The sequence below is a fragment of the Schistocerca gregaria genome, chromosome 6 (assembly GCF_023897955.1).
Source record: "Schistocerca gregaria isolate iqSchGreg1 chromosome 6, iqSchGreg1.2, whole genome shotgun sequence".
NCBI lineage: Eukaryota > Metazoa > Arthropoda > Insecta > Orthoptera > Acrididae > Schistocerca > Schistocerca gregaria.
This window is the reverse complement of record NC_064925.1, coordinates 347,632,010-347,654,114: the sequence shown is the minus strand read 5'-3', so window position 1 is coordinate 347,654,114 and position 22,105 is coordinate 347,632,010. Positions and strand designations below refer to the sequence as shown.

The window sequence follows — 22,105 nt, the reverse complement described above, 5'->3', positions numbered from 1 at the left end:
TATATTCGATGGCAGAAGTTAGTTGTGGCGGCATCTACCAACAGTTTTCAGTACTTCCGCTTACTTTGCACTCGATTCTAAGCCGCCGGCGGTGTTTTGGATTACAAAAACTGTAAAAAAAGTGCGGCTTAGATTCGAGTAAATACGGTAGCTATATCTTCCATCACTTACATTGCATTTTGTTATGCTATATTATGAGTAAAATTCTTTTCAAAATCCATCCTGATTCCACTGCCCACATTTTATATGTATTCTGATTCAACTTTGTACCTCTTGAGCTTCCAAACAACTGTAAAAGATAACTCCACTAAGGATATTGGTGAAAGATCTTCATTATGACATACAAGGAGAGACCAGACCCTGTGAAATAATGATTTTGATGAGATTCATCATTTTGGTCAAAGAGGGTCTCAAAACTAACAGCTGTGAAAGAATTTAGCACAGTACACTTTCTTTTCTGAAAAAATTAATGTCAAAGGTCATGATACAGACTGTCTTTCAGACAACATGAAAATGTTATGACACTCAGGGATAAGAAAATTATATTTTTGCAGATCAGGTCCACAACCTATTATTTACCAAGGTAAAAAAAAAAAAGAAAAAGGAACCTTGATGACCAATCTTCTGTACTTCTGATTAATTTTCCATGGTTACAATTCGTGACCATGTAAAATTTTTAAAGGACATTAAACTTGCCACTGACTGTAGAAATTATTTATTTCACAATTGCAATTTCAACCTTAAGGCCACTATAAACTGGTACTCCAAAAGATTTTGCTTCAGCACATCTCAAACTTTAAAATCTTAGATATGTACATGTCATCATCAGAAATTAGTCTTTTCACGATGTTAACATCGTTAATGTAAATCACAATAAAACACTATTCTTACACACTGTTTACTTATTAACTGAGGCAGTTGGCATGAAAATACATTCACCTGTGAACGTATTATATGATAAAATCTGAGAGGTATCGCTTACCTTCAGCTGTATACTGTGCCTCTGAGACAGGTGTCCAGAAATAATCTTATTCATTTCATCATCTTCTGTATTAAAGTCACGAAGAACTATTAGTTCTTGATGAAGAGACAAAATGTGTAACTCCTGAAACTTTGCTTCTACATCTGCACTAATCTTCATTTCTCCCAAGTTTTTAATTTTGTTATCAAATTCAGAAACACATTTATCAATTTCTTCTAGTATCTTGTCACGTTCAAACAATTTCCTAAAAGAGAAACAAAAGCAAATTTCATTTTAGTAGCTATAACACAAACTATGTTAATTCATAAGTTTTAATTTGTATCAGATCAGCTACACTTATTAATTCAAACAGCATTTGTCAAACCTTTTGGTGTTTGTTTCCTTGAATTCTGTTTCCCATTGGTGGATGTCTTCAGTCTCATTAGAAAGTGTCATTACGCATGCTGGTTGAAAGTGCATTGTTAGTTTATTCCTTGTAGTATGTTCATTGCCTTCATCTTTAATGCATCCAAGGTATACTTTCTCTCTCCTAGCTCCAAATAAAGGCACGTGAGGATTACCCGCATCAAAGAAGTTGCAGTTGCCATTACTTAAAAATGCATCCACTGGTTTTTCTTCATGAATCTGAAGCTTTCAATGCAAATTGTTTCTTTACTGCAGTTGCTTGTAATAAACATTTTACAACACAGTACTTTAGAGAATATGAACACTAATGATAATACTTGTAACAATACTGGTAACTAAAAGCTTACATGATGAATGGGCAGTGATATTTTTATTCATAACATGTATGTGTAGTTTATTTTATTTAAGATTGATTGGCACAAATCACATCATAATCAACTGGATTAATCACATTGGATCAAGAGATATTTAGATTTTAATTGAGCACTAGCATCAGAATTCAGTGGTGTGCATCACAGCCAAATGTGACTACTGTCATATCATGCATAGCTGTGGGTATAGTAACAGGCAAGTCACACAGGTAGGACCTCAGATTGTGGAACTGGAAATTTCTGGGGGCTTGGTGGAAGGATATGACAAGAAAAAAAAAAACTAAAGTTAAGATGTAGTTTTTGGGGGCAGACAGCCCTTACCAACAAGCGATTGGACTCATCTCAAGCCCTGAAGCCAGGGAGAGGAGAAATAGTCCACAGTAAAAAAAAAAAAAAAAAAAAAAAAAAAAAAAACCTTTTTTATTTACTGAGAGTGATAATAAAATTGTTTTAGGCAGCGGTACAAAAGAGTTGATGCTGGAGAAACCAATGTACAAAAAGATATTATCAAAGCATAAAAATTAGTACAGTGATGTCACAGTTGACATAAAAATTATAAACAGGGGTCACAAACCATTTTGTTGATGGAACAGATCAGTTGTTCAGTTGTTGGCTGATGCAGGATCTATGTCTGGTTGCACTTCTTCCTAAATGGTGCAGTAAGCTTTGTAATTGTTCAGTTTGCACAGATAAATGCTGAATATGAACATTGCTTAGGCAGTGACTTTAATTGGTGTTCTGAAAGTATACTGATGATTTTGACAATACCTGCAGATGTACAGATTGATAGTGTAAATCAACAAAGCTTATGTAGCATTGTTGCATCATCTTCCACCTCACTGTCAGTTAAGACAGACAATGCTCATTTTCTGGTTGTGAACTTTCTCAGTGTTCTATTAAACTGCCAATGATGACCTTCTTGTCTCTGGGGACAGATTTTTTTTGTCTGGCGAAATATAGTTCAAATTATATGCAAGCTGATCCAGAACTATTTGGGGTTTACTTCAAAGTCCTGTGTGGCAGCAGCAGTGATATTGTGATTTTATACAGGAGTGTTTCGTCAGTCATAATTTAGCATTCATCACAGAGACTCCATGAATTCCGGCACACTGTGGTTGTAGCTTAGCATTTTTCTTGTGACTGAGGAATATCAGAGAAATTGAAGGACATGGAGCCTCAATAATTAGTACAATATTCCCAGAGTAATGTGCACATTATTTGATGGTGTACTAATTTCCTCCAGAGTTGAGCTGTGCTGTTGAAAAGCTTAATCAGGTCAAACCAGTTGGAGTGCAGCTTAATAACAACTGTGTAAGAGCTAAGGACAGTTAAACATAACAGGTTGAAGACATGTGGCTGGACTTCTGAGTACACAGGGCAAAAAGATAGATCGCTCTGTTATTCTGTTATTCTTCTGCTTACATTTCCAGGAAGTTCATTCTATCATATGTTGCAAGAGTGTTTTCTCAGTATTCCTTTTTCCATGCAAACTGATGTTCTAATTTTCATGGCTAAGTAGTCTGCAAAGTTGTGCAAGTCTTATTCTGTGCACTATTAATATTATAAATTCAAAAGAGAAGGGAAAATATGCTACGACTGCACCATCAATGGAAGACAGTGACTATAATGGAATAGGCTATGGTGTTAAATTAAGTGAAGATCACAGACACTGGGATGTCGGCAGCGAGTAAACAAGACACGTTCCTGTTATTTCTAGCCTATACATTGAGATGGTATTGTTTGCCTTATTTTGAGTTCGAGTTTGTGAATTTTACTTTAAAGGCAACACTTTCTTTCATATTGCTCCTGATGAAGAATGTAGAGACATAAATATAGAGACTCAAAACTGTTGGTACCCTAAACCTAGCAAAAGAGAATGATTTTTTGTATATGTATATTCTTATTTTTGGTCAGTGCTGATGGCAGCAAGCCATGATTGGTAAATAACATAGAATTGGTAATAAAGGTAGTAATAAAGGTAATTGCTGTACCAAATAGGCCAAAAAAAGTCTCCATTTTGTGTACATTTATAAGCTTTTTATGGATTTTGTCACACAATGGAGCATGATCTGTTGAAATGTAGGATTTAACATGAAACATTATACCTTACATTAAGATTGTATGATAAAAATACACTTTAGATTTAGAATATCACACCCTTATTGAAGTATTTTTTGCTTTAAAACAGTTGTTGACTAATGGATTCTGCAGATATCTCTCCAAGTGAGTGCACAAAATATCTTTCACTGTCAGGTAATTATACAATTCTATGTCAGTATACTTTAAACTATTTTGGCACTTATTTAATCTAACGTATTTTACATTTATATTACTTTTTGTTCTTTGTTTCATAATTGTGGATAGCATTTCTGCAAATTAAAAATTCTGGATGCCTTTTCACCAATAGGAGACAGGCTTTAATACAGATGGAAGATATAGTTATTGTTTTTATTAGTTTCTTTGAGCTGTGGTCAGCCTGAGATTCATATTTGTGAAGTACAGTAAACATAATTTGTGGCTTTGGCCTTATGCCTGTTCTGGCTGGACAGCTGCTACCTACAAGGCACGAGTAGCGATCTATGTTTGTGGGACATGTGATAAGCATGGCACCAATCCCTTTGGCAGTTATTGCCATTAGATGAATCCATTTCTTGTAGTGCCAGGAGTGTACTATCAACTGATCTCTTCTTTTTGTCCAGTTACGCAGCAAATTTCTTTTTCTCTGGTTCGATTCACTATGTTCTTGTTAGTTATTCATTCTACCAATCTAGTTTTCAATACTCTTAAATAGCAGAAAAGTAACGCAGTCATCAATCCAATGATTGTTTTGAACACCACAGTGCTTTATTACACATGATACTGTTGAGGTGGTATGCTGTTGCCTTCCCTCAACCTTAGAACTGACTTACTCGGCCAGTTATAGGGGGATCCTCAATTTAATGTGGATTCTGAACGACACCAGAGCTCTGCATTTTTTGCATCAACAACCATTGTAAGAGATGAAAGAGCTTCTCTTCTTGTCTGAACTGCTTATCATATACAGGTTATTTCAAAAATGACTTTGCAAGTTTAAAAATTCATACAAATTTATTGAAAGAAGATATAGAGCTGGGTTTAGTATTATTTTGTAGGGAAACACATCAAGTTTTTTACCTGTAAGTAAAGATGTTGTACGTAGCTTCCATTGGCTATCCTGCAGACATCCCATTGGAAGTCAGTTTCTTCCCAAACTCGCTGTAGCATTGCAGGTGTAACTTGCTCAGTGGCAGCATAAATTTTTGCTCTAAGTTCAGGTACAGAAGCCAGCACAGGAGGTGCAAACACAACATCCTTGAGGAATCCCCATAAAACAAAAATCGAATGGTGTCAGGTCTGGGGAACATGGGGACCATGCAACTGGCACATCAAGGCCAATCCATTGACCTGGAAAGTGGTCACTGAGAAAATTCCTGACATCAGCTACGTAGTGGGGTGGTGCACAATCTTGCATGAAGTAAACATGTCATTCTTAGTCATCTTCATCAATCTTTGGTATCAAAAACTGTTATAACATATCAGGTACACTACCCCTTTGATGGTTCTCTCATTGAAAAAAAGGGGCCGTACGCTTTGTTAACAAAACATTGTCTCAATTGTTCAACAATGTTGTCAGACGTGCTTGGATGACCTGATGATTTCCCATGTCTTACCGAGCACCCTGTTTCTACAAAACATTTATGCCACCCATAAATTGTAGGTCTACTAGGAGGATCTTTAGTGTATTTGGTATGGAAATTACACTGAACTGCTGTCGCTGACTTCGATTCTTCAAACCAAAACACACAGCTAACACACTCAGGTCCAGTGAAGGCAGTCATTTTTAACACAGCTGCCGTTAATGCACCTTATGGTGCAATTTGGAACTAGCAAACTATGAAAGACAAAACTTGATGTATTTCACTACAAATTGACATTGAAATCACCTCTGTTGGTACTATTAATTAATTTATATGAATTTTCAAAGTTGTAAAGTCCTTTCTGAAATATCCTGTACATTTCCCTTCAGTTCACTCCATAAAAAAAAACTTTGTAACACTTAAATTTATATTTGATGTTACCAAATTTCTGTTATCCACAAACACTTTTCTTGTTAATGTCAGTCTGCATTTTACATCCTTTCTGCTTCAGCTGTCAGTTATTTTGCTGCCCAATTAGCAAAATTAGCTGTTTGCTTTTAGCGTCTCACCAGTAACCGTTCATTCTTTAAGGAACTGAACTACCATGTATAAAACAGATTCAAATGTCTGATTACATAACAACTGAATTAATGTGTCATATCTTTTACATTAAATGTGTAAAATCTTTATGGTTGTAGATATTAAAACCCTAAATCAGTCGGTTTTATTTGCTTTGGATCATTCACCCACAAATCAATGAAAAGGTCAAAACCCAATCTTATTTTATATGTACTGTAAAGGTAACACATAGAAAGGAAAATTGCCAGTTTTGTTACTTTTGAATTATTCATCCATAGACTAATGCAAGAGTCATAACCAAAACTTAATATAAACCAAAAACCTATATAAAGTTATATACAAACTTGTTAAACACAGGATAATATAGACTGGGTAATTTTTGCTCTGTTATAAGAAAAGCTACTCCTTCATGCATCTAATTGTTTATGAGTGGATAGGTAATCACCATGGAGTGGCACAAGAAAACATATATACACGTTAAGAAAATATGCAGGCATTTGGAGCCAGTGGCTCCTTCTTGTGGCAGGAGAGTTGAAGGGGGAGGAAGGAAAAGGACTGGTGAGGTTTAGGATATGGGAAGAGTTTAGAAAAGTCACCCAGAACCCCGGATCAGGGGAGACTTACTGGATGGGATGGCAAGGAAAGCCTAATTATTGGGGATTGCACAAGACAAGATTTGAAAAGCCTAGAGCTTGAAGATGGAAGATAGGGTAGTAAGCAAATCAGAGATTACTGACAAAACACCATGAAAGGTGTGAAAGAAAACAATAGTTACTTAGAAGAAAAGCTGACACTAAGGAAATTAATGTAAACTAAAGCTAGGTGGGTGCAAGAACCAAAGATATAATGTGCATTTTCATGCCACCTTTGTGACCTTACTGTTACACATCATTGGATTCCTCTCGATAGCCGCTATCAGAAAATAAGCACCGAACTATAGCATCCAATTTAAAAGAACAAAGTTGACCTACATTTCTCACCCTACCCAGTTAAAAAAACCAACGTCATTTTACGGCCCTGTTGTCCCATGCAACTTTGTCCCACAAACTTTTCAGCTCCCATCATACTTCCATAATTATTCCTGACCGCAACATTTAGTGACTCGCCCCGCATTGATTAGTGATTAGCAATTTGTGCCAGTTCCCACCTGCAATGTTCTGAAAAACTGATGTCTGGGGGAAGAATTCAGATGGCATGTATGGTGAAAAGGCACTGGGGTCATGATTGTCTATGTCCGTTCATCCTAACTGATAACTTAGTGGTAGTCATACCAATGCAAAAGGCAAAACAGTGTTTACATAACAGCTGGTACATGACAAGTATCATTTCACAGGTGGCTGTCCATTTGCCTATTACACGAGTGGCATAAACGGTGATAGGAGGATACACAGTGCAAGTCTTACATTGGGTCAGTCACAGGGGTAGGAACAACAGGATAGGGAAATGGATGCAGAAGAAGCATAGAGTCTGACCAGGATATTGTGGAGATTGGAAGGGTACCACACTGTTGTTCAAAATTTGATGGGCAAAATGTTAGGCCTCATTTCAAGGCATGATTTTAGGACGTCACAACCTTGTCAGAGTAGCTAACTCGTTCAAGACCAGGCTACAACTGAGTGACAAGAGGTGTACTACTAACTTGTTTTTTGGTGGGCTCAGAAGTACCAGAATTGGATATGATGGGCTAGAAAATCTGCTTTTGAATTAGGCTTGTGGGGTAATTATGTACAATGAATGCTGAGGTGAGAATGGTAAAGCACTGCACCAACGAGACTGTGCATCTGAACAAATGTGTTTGCCTCAAATGCGAAAACCGTATGAGAAGGATTGTTTCACATGTAAAAGATGGCAACTGTCAAAATGTAAGTAATGTTGTTTGTTAGTAGGTTATTACCAAAGAATTTAAACCAAATCAGGGACTGAAGGCTTGTGGATCCCAGAAGGAAAGTCCCCTCCAATGAACCATGAAAAGACTGGCATAGGAAGGAGCCGTCCTGGTTCCCATGGCCATGCCCTTGATCTGTTTGTATGTCTGCCCCTCAAAGGTAAAGTAGTTGTTGGTAAGTATAAAGTTGATTAAGGAGAGCAGGAAGGATGTCATAGGTTTGAAACAAGTGGGCACTTGTTGAGAATTCAGGATGGCGTTGGCCCATCCTTAGCCTTGATGACAGCTTCCACTCTCACAGGCTTACGTTCAATTAGGTGCCAGAAGGTTTCTTGGGGAATGGCAACTCATTCTTCATGGCGTGCTGCGCTGAGGAGAGGTATCGATGATGGTCAACCAGGCCTGGCACGAAGTCTGCATTCCAAAACATCCCAAAAGTGTTCTATAGGATTCAGGTCAGGACTCTGTGCAGGTCAGTCCATTACAGGGATGTTACTGCCGTGTAACCACTCTACCACAGGCCATACATTATGAACAGAAAGCACAATCATGTTGAAAGATGTGATCGCCATCCCCGAATTGATCAACAGTGGGAAGCAAGAAGGTGCTTAAAACATCAACGCAGGCCTGTGTTGTGATAGTGCCATGCAAATCAACAAGGGGTGCAAGCCCACTCCATGTTACTGCCGTGTAACCACTCTACCACAGGCCATACATTATGAACAGAAAGCACAATCATGTTGAAAGATGTGATCGCCATCCCCGAATTGATCAACAGTGGGAAGCAAGAAGGTGCTTAAAACATCAACGCAGGCCTGTGTTGTGATAGTGCCATGCAAATCAACAAGGGGTGCAAGCCCACTCCATGAAAAACATGACCACACCATAACACCACCACCTCCGAATTTTACTGTTGGAACTACACACACTGGCAGATGGTGTTCACAGGGCATTCGCCTTACCCACATCCTGCCATCAGATCGCCACATTGTGTGCCGTGATTTGTCACTCCCCACAACATTTTTCCACTGTTCAATCATCCGAATTTTATGCTCATTACACTAAGCGAGGCATCGTTTGGCATTTACCATTGTGATATGTGGCTTATGAGCCGACGATCCACCATAAAATCCAAGTTTACTCACCTCGCACCTAACTCTTACAGTACTTGCAGTGGATCCTGATGCAGTTTGGAATTGCTGTGTGATGGTCTGGATAGATGTCTGCCTATTACGCATTACGATCCTCTTCACTGTCAGCGGTCTCTGTCAGTCAAAAGATGAGGTCAGCCTGTATGCTTTTGTGCTGTACATGTTCCTTCACGTTTCCACTTCACTATCATATTGGAAACAGTGGACCTAGGGATGTTTAGGAGTGTGGAAATCTCACATACAGTCATATGACACAAGTGACACCCAATCAACTGACCATGTTCAAAGTCCATGTGTTACACAGAGTGCCCCATTCTGCTCTCTCACAGTGTCTAATGAGTAATGAGGTCGCTGATATGGAGTACCTGGCAGTATGTGGCAGCACAATGCACTTAATATGAGAAATATATGTTTTTGGGAGTGATTACATGGTGTAAATGAGGGACGTGGTACAGAGGGAGGTGGCATCAATAGTGACAAGCAAAGTGTGTGATGGAAGTGAGATGGGCACAGATTTCAGATGTCTAGGAAATTATTGGTGTCTTTAATATAGGAGGGGAGTCTTTGTAGTACAGGTTGCAGGTGTTGATCAACTAAGGCAGATATACGTTCAGTGGGTACTTTGAAGGCAGCTACTATAGGACGGCCAGGGTGATTTGGTGGTCTGTGCATCTTAAGAGGAAGGTAAAAGGTGAAGGAGCATGATTTGGGTGGTGTAAGAAGTTGTATGGGTTGAGATAATAATCCTTGTGAGAGGACTGTAAGTAGGTTTGCATAAAAGGGATGGGCTCTTGATGGTAGATGCTGTACATAGAGGTGTTGGACAGCTGGTGTTGACCCTGGCTTACATACTCTCATCAGTCAAGTACCACAGTGATAATCCATTGTCCTCTTGGAGGATAATGATTGAGTTATCAGTTTTTAGGGAACAAAGAGCCTGGAGTTTTGCTGAGAACAGGTTAGTGTCATGCTGTAGAGAGCTGAGGAAGGGTTATGAAGCAATGTTTGGAATTCTAGTAAGGCTTGTAAGGGGTGAGTTTGAGATAGTAATGGTGGTTCAAGTTGGGATCATAGTAAGAACTGTCCAAGGCAGGGTTCTGTGTCAGATTAGCTGTTGGAAAGTTTTTGGGATTGGGTTTCAAAGTGATATTTTCAGTTAACATTTCTTGTCGAGGAAAGCAGATCCTTCATCACAGCAGTATGATTAACTGCATGTTTAGGGCTAAAACTGAGATACTTTGTTAATGCAAGTGACTCAGGAGTGGAGAGTGCCTTAGTTGAAGGGTTGAGAGCACTAGTGTTATGGCTGGTTCTTGTGCTCAGAAGTTACATTGCTCTGAGAGCCAATGGTGAAGGCTGGGGATTTGAAGAAGATGGGCCAAGCTTGGCTTGGAGGACAGGAATGGCGGTTGATGGTGTGACTGTTTAGGTAGCTGGAGAGGGACAGAAATGGAAACATGTTCCCCATTGAAAAAATGCTTATGCAATACCAAAACTATGGTCACACATTCTGTTTCATGAGACGTGCTTGTCCCTGAGATTTACCCCAAAAGGCCCAGCACTAAAATCCCTGTTTGATTATGCTTAGGCCTCTTCTACAGCAGCCTCTTCTACAGTCTCAAATACAGCAATCTCTTGCACTTACCTAGCCAATCTGTAACCCATATGCCTCATCTGCTTTCAGACTGCTCTCCTTCTACACAATCCTGTTATTATCTGCTGCTCATGGTTCATTTGGTGGTACATCTACCATGCCAACTTCAAACTGCTACAACAGGCCTGACTTCACCTAAAAAGGTATCCAACCTTCTCCTAAGCTACCTGAACAGTGGGGATTCCTTTCCTGTCCCTCTACAGCTCCCTAAACAGCCATACCATTAACCACCACTGCTCTCCCCCCAACCTTCATCATTGCCTCCCAGAGCAATGGTAACTCAAGATCATAAGAACCAGCCACAACACTACAGTGTTCTCACCCCTTCATCTAAGGCATTCTCATCTCCAGAATTATATGTATTATCTAGGATTCTCACTTTTAGCCCTAAATTTACATTTAATCATGCTGCTTTGGTGAAGGACCCAGTATCCTACACATGTATGTCAACTGCAAATATCATTTTGCAACCCAATCCCAAAAACCTTCCAACAGCAAATCAGACACTGAACCCTGGTTTGAGCAGTTCTGACCACTGTACCAAATTCATCCACCATCACTACCTCTAAATCACCCCTTACACACCTTTCAAGAATTTTTAACATCTAGCATTGCTTTACAACCCTCTCTGGTCCCTACAGCATGACACTAACCTGTCCTGTATGTAGGTGAGGGTCCATGCCAACATCCTGACAGCTCTATGTACAGGATCTGCCAACAAGATCCCATCCATGTGATAAAAACTGACCTACAGTTCCTCCTTAAAACCTCAGGTCCCTTACTACAACTACCACCTCAGCCCACAGAACTTCTTACATCACCCAAACCACACACACACACCTTTTACTTCTTCCTAAGATTCACGATCCCAGTCACCTTGGCTGTCCTGTAGTTGCTGCCTTCAAAACATCCATCAAATATATATCTGCCTTAGTTGATCAACATGTGCAACATGTACTACAAAGACCCCCCTCTTATATTTTAGACACTAACCATTTCCTAGATCATCTGAAATCTGTTCCCATCTCACTTCCATCATACACAGATTAGATTAGATTAGATTAATACTTGTTCCATAGATCATGAATACGACACTTCGTAATGATGTGGAACGTGTCAGGTTAATAAAAGATGTCTGTACAAGAAATTACATTACACAAAATATTGCATGACACTAATGATTAAGTTTTTTTTTTTTTTTTTTTTTTTTTTTTTTTTTTTTTTTTTTTTTTTTTACTTTATATCTAAAAATTCAGCCAATGAGTAGAAGGAGTTGTCATCTAGAAATTCTTTTAATTTATTTTTAAATGTTAGTTGGCTATCTGTCAGGCTTTTGATGCTGTTTGGTAGGTGCCCAAAGACTTTTGTGGCAGCATAATTTACCCCTTTCTGTGCCAAAGTCAGATTTAACCCTGCATAGTGAAGATCATCCTTTCTCCTGGTGTTATAGGTATGCACACTGCTATTACTTTTGAATTGGGTTGGATTATTATCAACAAATTTCATAAGGGAATATATATACTGTGAGGTTACTGTGAGGATCCCTAGATCCTTAAATAGATGTCTGCAGGATGACCGTGGGTGGGCTCCAGCAATTATTCTGATTACACGTTTTTGTGCAATGAATACTTTTCTACTCAACGATGAATTACCCCAGAATATGATGCCATACGAAAGCAGTGAATGAAAGTAGGCATAGTAAGCTAATTTACTGAGATTCTTATCACCAAAATTTGCAATAACCCTAATAGCATACGTAGCTGAACTCAGACGTTTCAGCAGACCATCAATGTGTTGCTTCCAGTTTAACCTCTCATCAATGGACACACCTAAAAATTTTGAAAATTCTACCTTAGCTACAGACTTCTGTTCAAATTCTATATTTATTACTGGAGTTTTGCCATTTACTGTACGGAACTGTATATACTGTGTTTTATCAAAATTTAAAGAGAGTCCGTTTGCTGAGAACCACTTAATAATTTTGTGAAAAACATCATTTACAATTACATCACTTAGTTCTTGGTTTTTGGATGTTATTACTATACTTGTATCATCAGCAAAAAGAACTAACTTTGCATCTTCATCAATGTGGAATGGTAAGTCATTAATGTATATCAAGAACAGTAAAGGACCTAAGACCGAACCCTGTGGGACCCCGTGCTTGATAGCACCCCAGTTTGAGGAATCAGCTGTTTTAACATTACACGAACCACTTATTTCAACTTTCTGCATTCTTCCAGTTAAGTATGAATTAAACCATTTGTGCACTGCCCCACTCAAACCATAATGATTTAGCTTATCTAAAAGAATTCCATGATTTACACAATCAAAGGCCTTTGAGAGATCACAAAAAATACCAATGGGTGATGTCCGGTTATTCAGAGCATTTAATATTTGATCAGTGAAAGCATATATAGCATTTTCTGTTGAAAAGCCTTTCTGAAAACCAAACTGACATTTTGTTAGTACTTTATTTTTACAAATATGGGAGGCTACTCTTGAATACATTACTTTCTCAAAAATTTTTGATAGAGCTGTCAGAAGAGAGATTGGGCGGTAGTTGTTGACATCCGACATATCCCCCTTTTTATGCAATGGTTTTACAATGGCATATTTCAGTCTATCAGGGAAAACACCCTGCTCCAAAGATCTATTACATACGTGGCTGAGAATTCTACTTATCTGTGGGGAACAAGCTTTAAGTACTTTGCTGGAAATGCCATCAATTCCGTAAGAGCTTTTACTTTTCAGTGAGTTTATTATTTTACTGATTTCAGAGGGAGAGGTTGGTGGAATTACAGCTGTTTCAAACTGTGCAGGTATGGCCTCTTCTATTAATAGCCTTGCCTCTTCTAGTGAAGATCTAGATCCTATTTTCTCCACAACATTTAAAAAATGATTATTCAAAATATTTTCAATTTCTGATTGTTTGTTAGTGCACTTGTCATTCAATTTTATTGCACTAAAGTCTTCCTGTGCTCTTGGTTGCCCTGTTTCCCTTTCAATAATATTCCAAATTGCTTTAATTTTATTATCAGAGTTACTGATCTCAGACATGATACACATGCTTCTGGACTTTTTAATAACTTTTCTTAGTACCGCACAATAGTTTTTATAATATTGAACAATTTCGGGGTCAGTACTCCATCTTGCTGTTAGATACAGTTCTCTTTTGCGGTTGCAAGATATTCTTATTCCTTTAGTTAGCCAAGGTTTTTTATATGTTTTCTTGGAATTATGTTTAACTATTTTCTTGGGAAAACAATTTTCAAATACCCTTAAAAATGTATTGTGAAATAAGTTATATTTCAAGTTTGCATCGGGTTCCTTATACACTTCATCCCAGTCTAGCTGCTGTAGGCTTTCCCTAAAGTTTGCAATATTTATATTGTTAATTGAACGCACTGCTTTGAAAGTCTGATTTATTATACTGCATGGAGCTATGTCATGTACTGTAACAAGCTGTGCACTATGATCTGAAAGACCATTCTCAACAGGATAAGCATTTATGTCCTTAAACTTATCTTGGTCTATAAAAAAGTTATCTATCAATGTACTGCTGTTCTTTGTTATCCGAGTAGGAAAATCAATGACGGAGCTCAAATTGAAAGAACTGAGTAATACTAAAAGGTCATTCTTCCTATTACACTCTTTCAGGGAATCAACATTGAAATCCCCACAAATGATAATTTGCTTCCCCCTGTCTGACAGATAGCACAACAAAGCATCCAAGTTTTCCAGAAATAGCTGGAAATTCCCTGAGGGGGACCTATACACTGTTACAATTATGAAAGTGCCATCCTTTAGTTTAAGTTCAGTGGCACATGCTTCCATATGTTGCTCTACACAAAATTTTTTAGTTTCTAAATTTTTTGCACTGTGGAAGCTTTTGACATATATGGCAACTCCTCCTCTCATCATATTATCTCTACTTACATGTGCAGCTAATTTGTACCCATTGATGCTAACCTTTTGCATATCAGTGACAATGTGATGCTCAGACAGGCATAGTACATCTATTACATTCTCAGTTTCTATATCTTCTAAACAAAGCAGAAGCTCATCAATTTTATTGTTCAATCCCCCAATATTTTGATGAAATATACTAACATTTTTCATTTTACTTTTGCAACTATCTTGAACTTTTTTGACATCTTTAGTACTTGCATGGCTGAGTTTCCCACTGGACACTGATCTTACACTAAAAAAGAGTTTCCACCATGAGATGTAGTTCCTCCCCCCTTTAAATTTCCTGCTATCAGCCCAGCCAGTTTACCCTTCCCTTTCCTGTTGAGGTGTAGGCCATGTCTAGTATAGTCCCACCTACAGAGTGAATCAACACGAACCACACCAATGTGTGACCCCGCATCAGATCCAAGTAGCCGTTCCAACTCCAAATTAACTCTCCTGACAGAAGAGGTCAAATGAGGTCGGTCGTGGCGCTCCAGAACCGACACAAACCCAACACTGGTATGATTCGATGCCGATGCAATATTTGCCAGGTCACACTCTATGCTGTACCCCGGATCTCTGTCAATACTGTTGCCCGGCCCACCCACAATAACCACGGTGTCTTCCTTAGTAAAACCTTTACATAGTGAACCTAAATCCTCTGTAACCTGCCCAAGTTCAGCACTAGGTTTGAAAAAACTTGTGACCTGGTAATCCAACCCTAATTCATCCTGCAGAAGTTGGCCCACACCCCTAGCATGCGAACTACCTAGCAACAAGACTTTCTTTCTCTTTGCAGACTTCCCTACATTCTTAATCAATTTGCTGCTGAAAGCTTGTTGAGCCCTGTGTACATCTACTTCTGTGAGAGGCTCATCAGTTTCTGACTGAGGCAACAGGTCAAACCTATTTTGTACATTAATAACAAAGCGGTCAGAAGAATTTCTTGGCCTGTTCCTCATGCCTGTTGCCACTTCCCACCCCTGTTTACCCTTCTCCCCCCTTAACCTGCCCAGTTCTCGCCTAGCCTCATCTAACTCAGCCTGAAGGGCAGCAATTTTCCCCTCCTGTTCCACAATCTTCCTATCTCTACTGCATAGCCTACAGAACCACTGATGAGTCTCGCTCATTTTCCCAATTCCCACGCCACTACAGTCGCCCCAATGAAAAAAGTTACTACATCCATCACACCAGACCCCGGAGCTAACGATCCTACGGCATGTCAGGCACTTTACACTCATGGTACAAATCTATTTTAGTGACAGAAAGACAATTAAGTTACCGGAAAACAATGAAAATACGTGTACGAAAAATTAGGCCTACTCGCGACTATGTAAACAGTGGTTCAGAAGTTTTTTACTGGAAATTACTTAAGAGATGACGATACTCTACAGATATAAATGGGCAGCAAACGTATTTAGCACACTAAACTATCAGTAAATGCTCTTAAGATTGCGGTATGAAGTTTAATCTGAAAACTCAAAAGTTCGGCCTGGCCGCGATATGTAAACAAAATGAACTTTACGTGATTACTGTGAAAATACGCGAGTAAGACAAAAACCTTTAATGGTATGCTTGCAGAGCACTATAATTAACGTAATAAATTAGTTTAAAGTGTTAAAAAAACAGTTTATTACTACTTAAATTACTTATCTTGTACAAGAGCTGTGACTCAGACGTCCGTGTAGCAGGCGCAGTGTAGCATTGCTTGTCACTATTGATGCCATCTCCCTCTATACCAACATCCCCCTAGTACATGGTCTGTTCGCTGCTGAACATTACCCCGATTAGTACCCTCATAATTCCAAACCTGACATCCTTCCTGCTTGCCTCAATCAACTTTATACTTACTAATAACTACTTTGCCTTTGAGGACTACACATACAAACAGATTAGTAGCATGACCATGGAAACAGTGATATCTCTTTTCTACGGCAATCTTTCATGTGTCACTTGTGGGGCCCTTTCCTAGAATCCGTAAGCCTTCAGCTGTCGTTTGGTTTAGAAACATTTATGATGTCTTTGCCATACGCACTCATGGTGAGCCTGAGCTGCAAAAATTTTTGAGTTTCTAACCACATTCTCCCAATTAAACTTCACATAATCCTATTCTCAACCCATGCCATCTCCTTGAAGTTGTCCTTACCCTCACTGAGGGTCAACTATACACTTCTCTTTACATTAAACCTACTAACAAACAACATTACTTAATTTTGACAGTTTCCATCTTTACCTTGTAAAACAATCCATCCCATGCAATCTTGGCTTTCAAGGCAGACATACCTGTTCAGATGCAGACTCTGTATAGCAATACACCATCAGTCTTCACTGGACATAATTATCCCAACATCTGAGTTCAAAAGCAGATATCCCAGGCCATCACATCCAATCCTGGCACTGCTGCTCCCGCCAAAAAACAGCATAGCAATACATTTCTTTTCACTCAGTATTACCCTAGTCTTGAATGAGTTTATCAGCTGCCCCGACAAGGCTGTGATACACAATATTCTGATTCAGAGTATGCTCTACAACTGACAGTCATGACCTAAGTGCTTGTTTCATCACATTTGCCATCTGTGTTCTTCCCCAGATGTCAGTTTCTTAGAATACTGCAGATGAGAACTGGCTTTACAATATGTTAATAAATGAAAAACACCAGTTTGCTTTTGTTCTACAGTATTACCATATGTCCTTGGTTCTCACCACATATCTGGCTTTAATTTACATTAATTTCTTTTATGTTAATTTCTTTGGTCTCAGCATCATCTTAGTAACTATTGCTTTGCTCACTCCCTTCTAGTTCTCCATATCTTTTATATTCTGCCCCCCCCTCCCTTCCCACTACCTCATGTGATGCACTTAGCTTTCTGCTCTTATTAACTCTCACATCATGTTTTATCAGAAATCTCTGTTTTGCTTATTACCCTATCTTCCTTCTTTAAGTGCTCAGGTTTTCAAATCTCATCTGATGCAGTCCCCAACAGTTAGTCTGTCCTTGTCTTCCTGTCTGGTAAGTCTCCCCTGACCTGGGGTTCTGGGTGACTTTTCCAATATCTCCCCACATTATAAACCTCACCAGTCCTTTTCCTTCATACCTTTTCCTTCACTTTCAACCCTTCCACTAGAAGAAGGGCCACTGGCTCCAAAAACTTGTACAATTTTTTAACCTATACGTAAGTTTTCTCCTGTCACTACTACGTGAGTTAATTTTTTATCCATCGAACTGCATTGTTGTTGTTGTGGTCTTTAGTGCAAAGACTGGTTTGATGCAGCTCTCCATGCTACTCTATCCTTAGTATATACTGCCTGTAGAATGTGTTGTGAATAAAATTAGTGTCAAAGAACAAATAAATTAATATCTAATGTTGAAGTGACAGTAAGTGACAAACTTTTTTTTCTTTCAGTATTTTGTTGGAGGTGTCAGTGAGAAAAAGTTTAAAGAATGTTTGAAATAATCTATTAGGTTTGTTGGAAATAACTAACTGCTCTCATTCTCAAATATTGGATGGATCTAATATGAGTAATTTTTGTGTTGTCATTTACACTGCCACCGGTCAGACACATAATTTCTTACTTTAATACTTGACTTTTTCTGTTAAAACTGTAATGTATAATTATACCCCTTAACAAAATAATTATGATAGCATTTTAAGTTCTTTAATTTGGTCAATAATTATATGAAATACTGAAAATGAAATTTATGTTGCACCTGGAAGCCATTAAATAGGCAACCTGTAACTGGGACTGCTGATTTTAGCCATTTAGTAACATACTGTGTTGGTGCATAAGTCTGTGCTGTTCTTCACTGTTTTGGCATCCTGTGTTGTGAAGCCTTCTTTGTTCTTTGGGTGGGGGGGGGGGGGGTGAGTGGAGGGTTCTGAATGTTGCCAACAGGTACGATGTTGGTGACAGCTTGTTTAGGCCATTTTGAAGCCTAATCAGTACAGAGAGTCTACTAGGGAAAAATGAATGTTTCTGAGATACTGTCTCTTCGAGTTTATTCAAGGATTAGGTGCTGCAGAAACAACAAGAAGAATTTGTGTTGTTTATGAGAGATTTTACTACAAGACAGCATGGAAACAGTTTTCATGTTTCAAAGAAGGAAAGTTTGACTTATATGGTGAACTAGGTTATGAAATACCTTCTCTTTTAGATGAAAACTACTGAAATCAATTGGTTTATAACAATCCTGCCAAACAGTGCAGGAATTAGCACAAAATAATAGAATGAATTCGCATAACCATATTGTGCCATTTGCATTCATTGGGTATGGTGCAAAAATTGGCTACATATAAGTCATATGTTTTTACCCGAACAATGTCTCTACTTGGAAAATCATTATGTGGCCAATAAACATTTTCTAAGAATGTTTATATTAAGGCAAAATGGAAATACTGTCTTTCATCTCTTAAACTTTTATTATATTTGCATATGTAATGAACAGCTGTTGTGTGGTGTAAAATCACTACTTAATTACTGTAGTACTGATAAGGACTTGCTGTCTAGGAAGAATAAAAGTACTGTAAAGCCCCATGGAAAACAGACTATGCAATTATAATACCACAAGCATACATATATATAAATTTGTTTTACAATCCATTCCATGATTTTGTGTTATTCTGTGTTACTATGTACTGCATGAGCTTGCATTATACTGTGTTACTATGTATATGTATTTTATGGCCTTATATATTGTTGTCTGTACTTTTATATTTACATATTTGTATGTTCCATCTCCTCAAAATGGTTTCCCATAAATTTACATGTATATTTGGACAACATCCATAAATTTTTACTGCCTGCAGGTGTATAAATGAAATAAAAATAAAATAATCTATTCAAGTGTTCTTCCAAATCCTTTGCTGCCTCCGATAGAATGAAATCATTTCCAAATTGCAAATTTTTATTTCTTCTCCTTGAACTTAAATTCCCTTTCTACTTTTATCCTTGGGTTTTTCAGCTTGCTAAATGTACAGATCGAATAACCCTGGGAAGAGGCTACAAGTCTGTCTCACTCCCCTCTAAACTACTGCTTCCTATTCATGTGCTTCAACTCTTATAAATACATAATTGTTTCTGTAAAAATTGTAGATAAATGTTTGCTCCCTTGTTTTTACCCCTACTACTGTCAGAATGACACTCTCACCAACCTTTGGTTCTTTCAACTTTTCCAGATCCAGTATCATTAATATCCTACCTTTCCACAATTTCTTAGATTTTACTCTGCTGTTCATAATCTGCTTCTCTTTTCTGCAAAAGTATCTTTAATTTTTCTATATGCTGCATCTGTCTTCCCACAGTCATGAATGCATAACAGATAATTTATGGCCATTGTCCACATCTACACCTGGAAATGTGTCACACTTTAAAATCTGGTTTTGAAACCTCTGCCTTAGCATTATTTAATCTGTTTGAAACTTCCTGGTATCTCCAAGTCTCTTCCACATATACATCCATCAGCCAAGATTTTGAAAGCAAGTATTAGTGAACCATGGTAAAAATGGCTGTTTTGAAGAGCGCGCCACAGCACGTAGTGTGAAGCAGTCGCCCTTTGTTTCTGGCGGTGGTGTCGCTGTGGCATCGCAGCTTTGGTGTCTCCCTCTGGGGGAAAAGGGGGAAGGTTGCCTGTTCGCATACATTTAAGGGACGCTATTAGCTTGCCAGTTGGTCAGTCTGGGTCGGTCTCTTGTCCGCATTTGTGAGGCAGTTAGTGTCTGCCTGTTTTCTGGAGTGCTAGTATGTCTTTAGTTCGGATCAACCTATAAAGCTGGCAAAATGAGAGCCTTTCCACTCCGCCAGAAAGAGAACTCAGTGAGTGGCTGCCTGGAGGTTGGATCGGTCGGTTGGTTGGTCGCACACTGAGACACAAGATGACTTCTCCATCTTGAGCATTGGCGCATGTGAGGTCGCCACGTGAGTCCAGTGGGCCGCGCCATATAGCAAGGGGTAGTGGCTTCACAGTTGACATGAGAGCAACAGGAGTCAACCCACAGCATCGGTCTGGCTGGTTCAGGCTGCGACGCCATGGTGTAACTGGTTCTCCTAGCACTTCTGGGCCCCTTCAATTACCATCTTGTGGAGCTTGGCTTGGTCCTTTCCTGGTGCAGGGATGTCATTTTGCCAGTGGGTGTGTTTCCTCTGCATAGTTGGGTCTGAGCCAGTATTTACGCCGTTGTGTGTCTGGAAGTGAGTGGGAGATGCACCAGCAGTGCAGTCACGATAGAGCAACAGTCATGGACGGAGCAGCAGGCAGTCGGTAGGTTGGTGCGAACCAGGGAAGCCGGGAGATCGGCCACCTTCCTGCGTCTATTGAAGCGGCTGGCAGCAGACAGTTCAGGAGAGCGATTTGGGGATGCTGAGCCAGGTCTTCTCGAGAAATCACAGTTTATTAGAAGTTAAGTTATTGGTGATATATTGTGTGATTTACTCTTGCTAAATTCTACTTGTTTTCTTGGTCCATCTCTCATCCCCAGCTTGCTCTCATCCACATTTGTTAGGCAGTTAGTGTCTGTCTGTCATTTGGAGCTGCTTCTGTCATGTTTGCGGATCTGGTGTGTTAACAAATTTATTGCTTCGATGGTAACGGCCTAATTCCTTAAATATATTTTGATCTTGCCTATCATCTTGAGAGGCGGTATCTGTGTACTGTAGGGCATGTTAACTTGTTTGTCCAACCTTTTCTAATTTTTATAAGATTGCATTCCATGGGCTTTTTTTTAAAATGGTCATTTTAGTATATAAAGTTGCCACCCTTCCACCGTAAGACTTTTCTTAGAAGTTAAAATCAAGTTGCACCTTCGGTGGCAAGGATAATTTTTTTTAATTTTAGTGTTTTGTACCAGTTCCATCCCTCCTACGGTGGGGCATAGGTTGTGTGCTTGTGTAAATTGTTAAAACTTTTAGTTTAAAGTAATCTGGTGTGTTGCAGGTTTGCGCCAATGTAGTGAGCAGTCGTAACTACAACCGTGCCAAAAGGGATCGGCAAGGTTCTCTGCCCGAAAGCTCATATAGTCAACACATGTTTCTTTCTGCTTCTGAATAAATTGTAAATTGATATCTAGAGGGTGCTTTCATATTATAATTTAATATCTGTTTCTTTTAAAAAAAAATGCTTTAGGCACCACTAAAGTGAATAAATTACCATACGTTAAAAAGGAATTTGATTATTGTTTCATCAGTTACTCTCTGGCAACTACTTCCACACTCACGTAGGGTGATTAAATGTGTTAATGTTCTTGATGAATTGCTAGTTAATAAAATAAATTCTTAAGTATATTCTTTGAAAATAAACCATGGTTCAATTAGCAATGTTTAAATAGTACTGTGTTCATCTCCCTTAACTATTTGAATAATATGTTTTATCTTGTCATACACTCTTTCATCTTCTGCTGAGCTAGTTGGGATACAAATGTGTACTATTGTGGTGGGTGTTGGCTCCATGTCTATCTTGATTGTGATAATGCATTCACTA

At 38.7% G+C, this 22,105-nt stretch overlaps 1 long non-coding RNA gene across 1 annotated transcript; it reads left to right on the top strand.

Annotated features, from left to right (window-relative positions):
• The first annotated feature begins 59 nt into the window (after positions 1-59).
• Positions 60-21,783, top strand: LOC126279114 (uncharacterized). The gene is made up of 3 exons (XR_007550784.1): positions 60-147; positions 3,947-4,011; positions 21,563-21,783. It is a non-coding gene; the product is annotated as an uncharacterized LOC126279114 (long non-coding RNA).
• Positions 21,784-22,105: the final 322 nt, after the last annotated feature.